Source organism: Prionailurus viverrinus, chromosome D3 (genome assembly GCF_022837055.1).
Source record: "Prionailurus viverrinus isolate Anna chromosome D3, UM_Priviv_1.0, whole genome shotgun sequence".
Classification (NCBI taxonomy): Eukaryota; Metazoa; Chordata; class Mammalia; order Carnivora; family Felidae; genus Prionailurus; species Prionailurus viverrinus.
The window spans coordinates 19,694,702-19,706,636 of NC_062572.1; the positions used below are offsets into that span (position 1 = coordinate 19,694,702).

The following is an 11,935-nucleotide window of genomic DNA, read 5'->3' on the forward strand; positions in this document are numbered from 1 at the left end:
GTGTCTAAAGTGTGTTTTTCTAACTTCATTTCCAAGTCAAATACAAATATAAAAAAACAAAATCAGAACAGAAATGTTTAACTGCATTACTTCTAGAGCCAACCAAGAGGAGTTAGTGCAGGCCCCACTAGGCTGCATATCAATGTAAATCTGCCCTTGTGGGGAGGACATCTTTTTTCCCCTCCAGACCTAACCACTCTAGATGACCCAGATTATTTTCCCTAAGCATCAGCATGAATAATTTAGAGTAGGCTTTACTGTAGGGGCAATTTCAATAATTCACAGGGCAGTATTATAAGTATATAAAAGTTCAGGAAGAAAACAAGACTATCGTGTGGGCCTGGAAGTTTTGCCAAGTCACCCAAAAATCCTCTTGGCTGCACCCATCAAAAACTTCCAACACATATTATATACCTTACATGGCTTTTTGGTCAAGGTTGTTTATTACTGATCACTAGAGTAAGGGGATTTGTATACAATTTATAAATATGCAAACTTTGCTACCAAGGACTTACCCACTTACCTTTCAGGCCTATCAGTTTATCCCCCAGAAAAACTCTGTATCTGCATTATCCAGCTGGTTTTCTATTTTCCCCTTTATGAAAGTTGCTACTTTTACCTGCAAGGTGAGTAATACTAATACTGACTTACAATAACTTGTAATGTTTAGGGTAATCTAGCCTTTGGTAGATTCATATACGCTACTCAGAAAACTGCCACAGAGTCACACTGCACTGGTAAAATCCTATCTATATTATTTATTTCCCGACTTCCCATCCACTCCCCCACCAGAAAATAGAATTCTAAGAGTGCAGGGGAGTTTGGCTGGTTTGTTCAATGCTGTTGCCCCAGAGCCTAGAACAGTGCCTGGCACTTAACAGCCACTAATAGATATCTGAACTGATGGAGCACCTGGCTAGCATAGTTGGTAGAGTATGTGACTTGATCTTGGGGTCTTGAGTTTTAGTCCCACATTGGGCATAGAGTTTATTAAAGAAAATGAAAAATAAACAAACAAATAATTATCTCCTGACTTGAAAAACTAATATATTTTTATTATGGATTATTACTATGAAGTCTTTAATCACGAGTAAGAGTGATACCAGCTAATTTTTTTAAGTTTATTTGTTTGTTTGTTTGTTTGTTTGTTTGTTTATTTAGAGAAAGAGGGACAGAGAGAAAGGGAAAGAGAGAGAATCCCAAGCAGGCTTATTTATTTAGAGAAAGAGGGTCAGAGAGAAAGGGAAAGAGAGAGAATCCCAAGCAGGCTCCACACCATCAGCGTGGAGCCCTACACGGGGCTCAAACTCATGAACCATGAGATCATGACCTGAGCCGGAAGCAAGAGTCAGATGCTTAACCAACTGAGCCCCCCAGGTAACCAATACCAGCTAATTTAATGGAACTTCCAGAAGTATTAAGCAAAGAAAACAAGAAGCATGGGTGGTTCGGTTGGTTGAGCATCCAACTCTTGATTTCGGCTAAGGTCATGATCTCATTGTTCATGGGTTTGAGCCCCGCATCGGGCTCTGTGCTGAAGGTGTGGAGTCTGCTTAGGATTCTGTCTCCCTCTTTCTCTCTGCCCTTCCCCTGCTCACTCGCTGTCTCTCAAAATAAGTGGATAAACAGGGGCGCCTGGGTGGCGCAGTCGGTTAAGTGTCCGACTTCAGCCAGGTCACGATCTCGAGGTCCGTGAGTTAGAGCCCCGCGTCGGGCTCTGGGCTGATGGCTCAGAGCCTGGAGCCTGTTTCTGATTCTGTGTCTCCCTCTCTCTCTGCCCCTCCCCCGTTCATGCTCTGTCTCTCTCTGTCCCAAAAATAAATAAACGTTGAAAAAAAAATTTTTTTTTAAAAAATAAGTGGATAAACATTAAAAAGAAAAAGAAAACAAGAAGCAAAAGTGTCAAAAATATCCCATTTATTTTTTAAAAGTATCCTCCAAAAACCCAATGCTGATGAGAAGGGAAGAACTTGAAACCCTCATACACTGCTGGTGGGAATGTAAAATGATGCATTTTTGAAAAACTGCATCACTGGTGGTTCCTCAAAAACTTTAGCATAGCTACCACATGACCCAATGATTCCACTCTGAAGTACATATGCAAGAGAACTGAAAATACTCATCCACAAAGAAACCTGTACATGAATGTTCACAGCAGCATTATTCATAATCGTCAAAAGTGGAAAAAACCCAAATGTCCATCAACAAAATATAAACTATTATTTGGCCATAAAAGGAATAAAGTGTAAATAAATGTTACAACATCAACAACCCTTAAAAAAATTACACTAAATGAAGGAAGGCAGACAAATGACCACAATTTGTATGATTCCACTTATATGAAATATCCAGAATAGGCAAATCCATAAAGACAGAAAGTAGATTGGGATTTCCAGGGACTGCAGGGAAGGGAGAATGGGGAGAATGGGGGACTATTAATCAGAACAAGGCTTCTTGGGGTGCCTGGGTGACTCAGTTGGTTAAGCATCCAACTTTAGCTCAGGTCACGATCTCACGGTTCATGGGTTTGAGCCCAGGGTCAGGCTCTGTGCTGATAGCTCAGAGCCTGGAGCCTGCTTCAGATTCTGAGTCTCCCTCTCTCTCTGTCCCTCCCCCGACACATGCTCTGTCTCTGTCTCTCAAAAATAACTAAATACTAAAAAAAAAAAAAAAAGTTCAAGGCTTCTTTCTGAGGTGATGAAAATGTTCTGAAATTATAGAGTGGTGATCAATGCACAACTCTATGGATATACTTAAAACCACTGAAGTGTACACTTTGAAAAGGGTGAACTTTAGGGTGAATTAATTCTATCTCAATAAACCTGTTATTTTAAAAGAAATATACATGGGGCATCTGGGTGGCTCAGTCAGTTAAGCATCCGACTTCGACTCAGGTCACAATCTCACAGTTTGTGAGTTCAAGACCCGCATCGGGCTCTGTGCTGACACCTTGGAGCCTGCTTCGGATTCTGTGTCTCCTCTCTCTGCCCCTCCCCAATTTGTGCTGTCTCTCAAAAAATAAATAAATATTAAAAAAAAATACATGTTTGCAAATGAATACATGAATACATCATTCAGGTATTCAAATGAATATATGCACTCAGATATTCCTGTGTTCAAATGAACACATGACATAATAAAGAATGTTAAAGAATAAAGTATGGGAGACAAGAGTTGAAGCAAGGAAGAGATAAACAAAAAAACAAAGACAGACCAGGGGCACCTGGGTGGCTCAGTCCGTTAAGCATCTGACTCGATCTCAGCTCAGGTCTTGATCTCAGGGTTGTGAGTTCAGGCTCCACAGTGGGCTCTGCGCTAGGCATGAAGCCTACTTAAAGAGAAAAACAAAAACAAAAACAAAACAAAGAAGGATTAAAAAAATACAAGGCTGCAGGCCTTGTGTGGGGGGACTGAGTCAGGCTGAATAAGCGTACAATGAGGGGAGCATAAAGAATAAAAATGAGGGAGCTCGGGTTGCAGAGTCCAGCAGGTAATTTGTAACAGGGGAGAGACAGCAAACCTGGGTAACTGTAACGATTCAATGGAGTTTGCAGAAACCAGACCAGAAAGGGAGAACAAGAAAGAACATGAGAGAAAAGATTTAAGACTAGCCCAAACCCACTAATATTTAAAAAGAAAAGTGTACAAGAAGAAAATTTAATAGTTTCCACTCAAGAATCCTTGAGCCTGGTAGGATAAAACCAAACCATAACAAGAAGCTTCCAGGCAAAGAAGGGAGTGGGCCTCAGGACACTGGCTGTCTTCTATGTAGGAGAAAAGGGGCATCTCCTGGGAGAAAGTGCAATTGTGACTGTTCTGGAAAACAAGCAGCTCCAACGGACTGCCTCGGGAATTCTCGGTAGAAGACGTGTGACTGAAAAATGGCTGACTTAGGATTTTTCCCAAGAGCATGAGAAGGGAGAGAGGAAGAAAAGGACACCTTTAATTTTTAACAGATACTTCTTTATAAATCTTAACAATGCTGCCAGATTTTTTGCATGCTTCTTTCCTAAGCTTAACCAAGGTCTTTTAAATTTTTCTTCGGATAACCTCAGTTCTTTTGACAAGAAGTATAATATGGGCTTTTATCATTTTTTTCTCAAGATTTATTTTTAAGTAATCTCTACGTCCAACATGGGGCTCAAACTCACAACCCTGAGATCAAGAGTCACACTCTCTCCCCACTGAGCCAGCCAAGTGTCCTTCCTTTATCATTTTTGTTTTCCCTAGGCTACACACACAATGGATAAACTTAAAATTTAATAGCTTGATTTCTTAAACCTTGATTGCCCAAATACATCAAATTAAAACAAAAACAAAAACAAAAACAAAAAACCAACCAAGGTGAAGGTATATATACAAGGGCAACGGGGGAAGCAATATACAACAAATGCATATTCCCTCTAGAGCCAGGAAGAAAGTTAATGCCCACCTGGTTTCTGGATTACAACACAGATATTAGAGATAGTCCCCTCCTTCAAGAAGTAAGATTTGAATTAGACACCAAGATACAATTAAATAGACTGCAAACTGGTGTGTACAATGGGAGGTGTCTCAGGGCCTGAGAGGTCATGCACACCTGGAGTGAAAAACTCCAAAGGGCAGGGACTAGGTGATCTCTACTTTCTTGGTAGTGCTGACATGCCTAGCACATAACACACCCAGCAGATGTAACAACCTTCAGTCAAACCACACACTCTGCTGTGCACTGTGATGTCACTGGCTCATGGAGTAAACAGACAAAACACAGGCCACCAAATCCTACCTGGACAAGGAACTAGACAAGTATGCCGGAGATAGGTCAAGAGATCCCTTCAAGGCAAGGTAATATCTAAGCTGAGTTTGAAGGAGATAATTCAGATGAAGTGAGCGAAGAGCATTCCAGCAGAGGGAAACATGGAGACTGGAAAGAGTTAAGGGACCAAGAGTTATTCAGCAAAACTCAGTGAAGCACCAAAAAGGGGGAGTAGAAGGATGAGAGTGGAGGCCAGAGCCCGGTGATGAGGTGTCACAGATACCAAGCTAAGGATTAGTAAATCTATTATGAAGATAGTGGGAGCCACTGAAGGCCTTAAAATTGGGGATGGGGTGAGGGTGGGGTTGGGAGGAGTGACTATGAACAGATATATTTTGGAAATATGGAGGCAGGAACAAACCTCTGGATTTAATCAGAAAAGAACTACACTGAAGACATGGGAAACAATCAAGAAAAGCACTGTAAACAAGATCTGCACTCTTTTCTAGGGGACAAATTTCCTTTTTGGGGTTACCAAATTATCCTTTGAAAATGGAGAACTTATGGAGCACCTGGCTGGCTCAATAGGTGGAGCACATGACTCCTGATCTCAGTGTCATGATTTCAAGCCCCACATTCGGCGTGAAGCCTACTTAAAATAAAAATTTGGGGGGTACCTGGGTGGCTCAGTCGGTTAGGCATCCAACTTCAGCTCAGGTCATGGTCTCACGGTTAGTAACTTCGAGCCCCGCATTGGGCTCTTTGCTGTCAGTGCAAATCCCACTTCAAATCCTCTCACTCCTCTCTGTCAGTACCCTCCCCCATGCACAGACACTACCTCTCTCTCTCAAAAAAAATAAACATTAAAATAAATAAATAAAATAAAAAAATTTTTTAAAGTTTTGAACATGGAGAACTTACAGGTAGCTGAGAAGAGTACAGAAGTTAGTATTACGAAAAATTAAACTGCATTTGTAATTTTAATTCAAGACACTTTTAAAATGAGGGGCACCTGGGTTGGCTCAGTTGGTTAAGCATCTAACTCTTGGTTTCAGCTTAGGTAATGACCTCACTGTTTGTGAATTCAAGCCCCAAGTCAGGCTCTACGCTGACAGTGTTGAGCCTGCTTGGGATTCTCTCTCCCTCTCTCTCTCTGACCTTCCCCCACGCTTGCATGTGCCCGTGCTTCTAGGCGCTTTCTCTCAAAATAAATAAATAAACTTAAAAAAAAAAAAAGACACTTTTAAAACGTATGTTTGGAGCACCTGGGTGGCTCAGTCAGTTAAGCGTCCAACTTCAGCTCAGGCCATGATCTTGCAGTTTGTGAGTTTGAGCCCCACATTGGGCTCTGTGCTGACAGCTCAGAGCTGGGAGCCTGCTTCGGATTCTGTATCTCCTCCTCTCTCTGCCCCTCCCATGCTCATGCTCTGTCTCTGTCTCTCAATAATAAATAAACGTTAAAATAATTTTTTAATGTATGATACATTTTAATATATTACAGTTTTGTGAGTACAAAAATAAGTAAGTAAAAAAATTTACAATAACTAACTCTAAGTCCTATTAACAGCAGACCAGGATGAATTTTATAAAGACTTCGCAGATATAGAGATCATCTGCTACATTAGTTTTGAGAGACAGAGCACAAGCTGGGGAGGGCCAGAGAGAGGGGAAGACACAGAATCCGAGGCAGGCTCCAGGCTGTGAGCTGTCAGTACAGAGCCTGATGTGGGGCTCGAACTCACCAGTTGTGAGATCATGATCTGAGCCTAAGTCGGATGCTTAAACGTCAAAATCTGAGCCAAAGTGGGACGTAACCGAATGAGCCACCCAGGCGCCCCTGCTACATTCACTTTGGAACAAAGCATAGCCACTTCTTTGCTTCAGCATATCTGAAATTCAATCTATAAGCCTAATTTCTTGATAGGCTGTTTCACAGCAAAATTCTAAAGTCACATACCAAAAGATTTCTGAGCTAACAGAGAAACCCCATGGGGGTTCTTTACCTGGGCAGCTAGTCTATTCACCACTAACAATTCCAACTACCAGGAGGAATTTCCCTGCCTAGGCTTATTTTGTTGGCACAAGCACACACACACACAAAATATCCTGACACTTTATATCGAGTAGGAAAGAATAATCAGAATAGTAACATCTTTAATATCAAGCAAATGTAACAAAGCCTTCTCAGTTGCCTGTGTATTTGGACAGATGACCACGAAGTAAACTCATATTTACTTTTAAAAAATAACCTTTATTTTAATTTTCTTAGCACCAAAAGCCCCAGGAAATTTTCCCTGAACTCCCTAACAATAGCAAAACAATAGTTTCTAGGCTCTCTTTATATCTAAAAATATATTATTGTGATAAGATAACCAGCCTGTATTTGCCATTTACAATCACCATATACCACCATTTGCCAGCACCATCATTTCATAAAAGATGTTTAATTTTTAACACCAAGAAAATGACATATATTTTTTTAGAAAGGGCAATCCTGGGGCGCCTGGGTGGCTCAGTCGGTTGGGCGTCCGACTTCAACTCAGGTCACAATCTCACAGTCCGTGAGTTCGAGCCCCGCGTCGGGCTCTGGGCTGATGGCTCAGAGCCTGGAGCCTGCTTCCGATTCTGTGTCTCCCTCTCTCTCTGCCCCTCCCCCATTCATGCTCTGTCTCTCTCTGTCTCAAAAATAAATAAACGTTAAAAAAAAATTTTTTTTTAAAAAAAGGGCAATCCTTTAATTGAATAAATTTAACGAAAAATTTCCCATATTGTCCTTGTTTTTCTCAATATGCCAAGGCCCATTCAACACTCCATTTCAGGGGTCTGACCAAGAGTCTCCAAGATTTGTTCTCACCAACTCCCAGTCCTTGTGGAGGGACCACAAACAATGTCATGGAACTGGTGAGAAGACCCAGTTCTACCAAAAGCCAAAGAGGACTCTATTGACAAGGATACATTAAATGTTAAAACTGGCAACTTGGGCGCCTGCGTGGCTTGGTCAGTTAAGTGTCTGACTTCAGCTCACATAATAATCTCCTCATGAGTTCAAGCCCTGCATGAGGCTCTCTGCTGTCAACACACAGAGCCTGCTTCAGATCTTCTGTCCCCCTCTCTCTCTGCCCCTGCCCTGCTTGCGCTCTCTCTCTCTCTCTCTCTAATCAATAAACATTAAAAACAAAAACAAAAACAAAAGACGGGAACTCAAGCTCCTTTCACCTCCACCCCTCCTTCACCCACTCCACCCCCATCCACACTTTACAAATAGGGAAAGGAAGGTCCAGAAAGGAAAACTGACTTGCCCAAAGCCATAAAACCAAGAGAATCTCTAGCCTGCTGACACCCTCACTGACTAGTCCTCGACTGAGCTGGACAGTTGATGTAATACTATGTACAAGTTAGCCATGTGATTTAAATATGTATGTGGTTATATGGCAAGTCTTAGGTGAAAACCCAACCCTGGTAGTAATTTTGAACCCATATACTATCATCTGAGTCATCTGAAATTAAGATGTACTGTCTCAAATCAATTATAAAGAGAACCTCTGCTTCACAGAAACCCCATCTCAAGACAACACAATGTAGATATACATCCTAAAAATGCAAGTTTAAAGCTTTTCTATGGCACAATATTCACTTTCTTACTGAAAATGAATGTCAAGAAAAATCCCTACACACCTAGAGTACACACAGCTATTAAGAAACATTCTCCAGCTACCTAAAGTTGCTGAGTCTTTAAAGGCTCTGCTTGGTGCACACTAAATCAAAAGAGGGAAAGAGACATTTTTAAGAAGGAAGATAAATTATTGGATCAGCTATTTCTTTACCAAAAAAATTTTCCCCAAATCAATAACCCTACTGCTCCTTACAGATACACCTATCAGTATTGTTTGACTATTTCATAACTGCATGTGTTATGCTGATGTCTACTGATATCTACAAAGCTCTGATTTCATCTCAAGATACATCCTCCTGGCTGACAGCAAACGCTCTTGGGCTCTGCAACATTTTTCAGTTTCCTGAATCTGTTGTAAACTTAGGAAACATTATCAATGACTTGAGACGCTCTTCTTACGATATTTTTCTCTGTAACCAACACACTGCAGAGAATTTATAGGAATTTTTCCTGGCCCTCCCATACGTGCCGGGAAATTACCAAGGGCACTAACAAATGAAGGATCTCTACATTTGAATGATCACAGGAATTCTTACTTGGTCTCGTAAATAGGCTGAAACTACGTGGAAACTGATTTATTTTCCAGTCATCTCCAGGGGAGGTGCTCAACAATGAAGTATGTCTTAAATATAACCAGTTATGCCATACAATGACCAGATTGAGTTAAATGCAGAATTCCTCGGCAAAACACCAGATTCATATCCAACCTGATGCAAGTAACCAGGTTTCAAGAAAAAAAGAACATTCCGCTCGCATAAAGATGACCTCCCATCGGCGCGGGCGAGGGTGGGGGCGCGTGCCCTGGCGGAAACAGAGCCTTCAGGAGGCCCGGGGTCCGGCGGCCGCAGCCCTGCTCCCAGAATCGCGTCCTCGAGGCCCCGGGCAGCGCTGTCTCCGCCGGGAGAAGGGACCAGGGCTATGGGGCGCCGGCCCCAGCCTCTCCTGGGGAGCGAGGAAAGGAAACGGCGAGGGTCACGTTCAGCCCGACGCCTCAGAGGGACCAGCAGGCGGGGACTGGGGTGCTGGGGTGCAGAGCCACCTGGGACCCAATAACAGACAGCAGTGGCCGCGGACCCAGGGGTCGGCCTAGGTGCCCGGGAAGGGGACAGCGCAGGCGCGGGACGGGCTGGGGGGGGGGGGGGCAGCGGGGGACCGCGCAGGCGCGGGCCCGCTGGGGTCTGCGGGGCCGCCTGGGCCTGGCCGCGCGGGCGGCGCTGAGGAGATGGACAGGCCCGCCAGCGCACACTGAGGGAACCCGGCCCCGGCTCTTACCGCGCGGCGCCGCCTCGCTCGCTCGCTGGCTCCGGGATGGGGCCGGGCGGCGAGGTCGCCCGGTGGCGCGGCCCGAATCCGTTGAGTCCGGCCTCAGGGCAGCAGCCAACCCCGCGGCGCCGTTCGCCCGGCCCGCCCTGCCTCCTTCGCGGCCCCCGCCCTCGGCCCGCCCCTGGGCCGCCCCACACAGCGCCTGACAATTGCGCAGGCGCCCTAAGGCTCCGCCCACGTCCCGTCGCCGCGCAGGCGCCTACGGCCCCGCCCACTCCGTTCACCTCCCTCGGGTCTCTGGGTAGCGCAGGCGCCCTTTCACCTGGCCAGCCACAAAAAAAGACTCCGGCACGTGGTTCTGACGGGTCAGGTTTTGCGCTAGAGCTCCGGATGGCAGATGCTCCTGGGTGCTGCGTTTGGCGCGGTGGGGTGATGAGTGTAGAGCTCTCTTGTCCCAAAGCCTTACCTCAGCTCAAAGGTCCACCTTTCCTGCAACACGTGTTTACAGTGTACCAAGGACGGTGCTAGGCATGAGGTAGACAGTAGTGATAAAAACACAAGCCCTGCCCTCCTGGCGCTCCCCGTGCAGCAGGGGACACAGACACTAAACAGGTGAGCAACCAAAAACATGAAGCTAAGTATCTTTATCAAGTTAAGGAAGTTCTGTTAGGTCACTATTATCTTACAGATTTTCTCCTTTGCTTGAACTACCTTAATAAATTTTTATTACATCATGTTAGTTTCCCATGAAAAAGAAAAATGGACTTGATAAATTTTTCATACATTGCTGGACTATTCACTAATATTTTATTTAGCATTTTTGCATTTATGCCCATAAATGATGTTGCCCTTTACTTTTTGCTTTCTTTTTTTATTTATTTTCTATTTTGGAGAAAGAGAGAGCACCAGCGGGGGAGAGGGGCCGAGGGAGAGAGAATCCTAAGCAGGGTCCATGCTCAGCATAGAGCCCAACACGGGCTCGATCCTACGACCCTGGGAGCTGAAATCAAGAGACCTACGCCCAACCCACTGAGCTGCCCGATACCCCTACTTTTGCTTTCTTGTACTGTCCATGGCTGGTTTGGGATTTAATTTATAATAAAGTCATAATGAGTTGAGGCGACTGATGTTTTCTTCTTTATCTGGAAGATTATGTATAAGAGGATGTTTCTGTTCTTTGCAATGTTTGCTGAGGTTGCCTATAAAATTATCCAGGCCTGGTATTTTTCTTTGGTTTTGTTTGTTGTGAGACTTTTCGGAGGATAGGATGCTGATTTTAAACTAAGCATTCCATTTCTTTAATGGTTCTATATTTAGACAATTTTTTTGAATGTAGGCTCTATGCCCAACATGGGGCTTGAACTCACTACTCAGATCAAGAGTTGCGTGCTCTACAGACTGAGCCAGCCAGGCACCCCCAGACAGAATTTCTACTTCTTTCCGTGTCATCTTTGATAAGTCATATTTTTGTAGGAAAGTGGCTGTTTTATTGATGTTTTCAAAAACCATTGGCATAAAGTTATTCATATAATTCCCTTATGGTTATTTGTTTTAATTTTATTTCAGAATTTTAATTTCAGAAGACATCCATTCCTATGGTTCCTCTTCCCAAATGCACCTACTTATATTCAGTTTCTGGATATCCTTCTAGAGATACTTCATGAATATAAATAAATATAAAAAATAAATAGATATGTTCTAGGGCACCTGGGTGGCTCAGTCAGTTAAGCGCCCAACTTTGCCTCAGGTCATGGTCTCATGGTTTGCCAGTTCGAGCCCCACATAGGGCTCTCTGCTGTCAGCACAGAGCCCACTTTGGATCCTCTGTCCCCCTGTTTCTCTGCCCCTCCCCTGCTTGTGCTCTCTCTCTCTCTCAAAAATAAGTAAACATTAAAAAAAAAACCCAGGTGAGCAAGTTTACCTCTGTACCGTCAGTTCCATCCTTTAGACCCTTACCTAGGTCCTCACAGGCCCCTGTGTCTCTGCAGCCATGAAGACAAAACCTGTTTCCCACAAGATGGAGAATACATACAGGTTTCTTACATTTGCTGAACAATTGGGGAATGTGAATATTGATATTATTCACCAGATTGATAGAACTGCAAGCTATGATGAGGAAGTCAAAACCTACTTTTTTGAGGGTCTGCTGAAATGGAGAGAACTGAACCTTACAGAACACTTTGGCAAATTTTACAAAGAAGTTATTGACAAGTGCCAGTCCTTCAATCAGTTGGTCTATCATCAAAATGAGATAGTTCAGAGTT

At 43.6% G+C, this 11,935-nt stretch overlaps 1 protein-coding gene across 4 annotated transcripts in view; it reads right to left on the reverse strand.

Moving 5' to 3' along the window:
- The window catches only part of SPECC1L (sperm antigen with calponin homology and coiled-coil domains 1 like), a 142,628-nt gene extending 132,781 nt beyond the window's left edge, over nt 1-9,847 (reverse strand). For 2 of the 4 annotated variants that reach the window (XM_047827674.1, XM_047827676.1), the window contains exons 1-2: nt 9,681-9,786; nt 8,945-9,350 (exon numbers count right to left, since the gene is read on the reverse strand). The gene's annotated coding sequence lies outside the window, so the exon portion shown is untranslated. Of the gene's footprint in view, nt 1-3,214; nt 3,270-8,944; nt 9,351-9,680 lie in introns of those variants that run through there. The other 2 variants (XM_047827678.1, XM_047827675.1) reach the window with 2 other exon arrangements.
- Nucleotides 9,848-11,935: the final 2,088 nt, after the last annotated feature.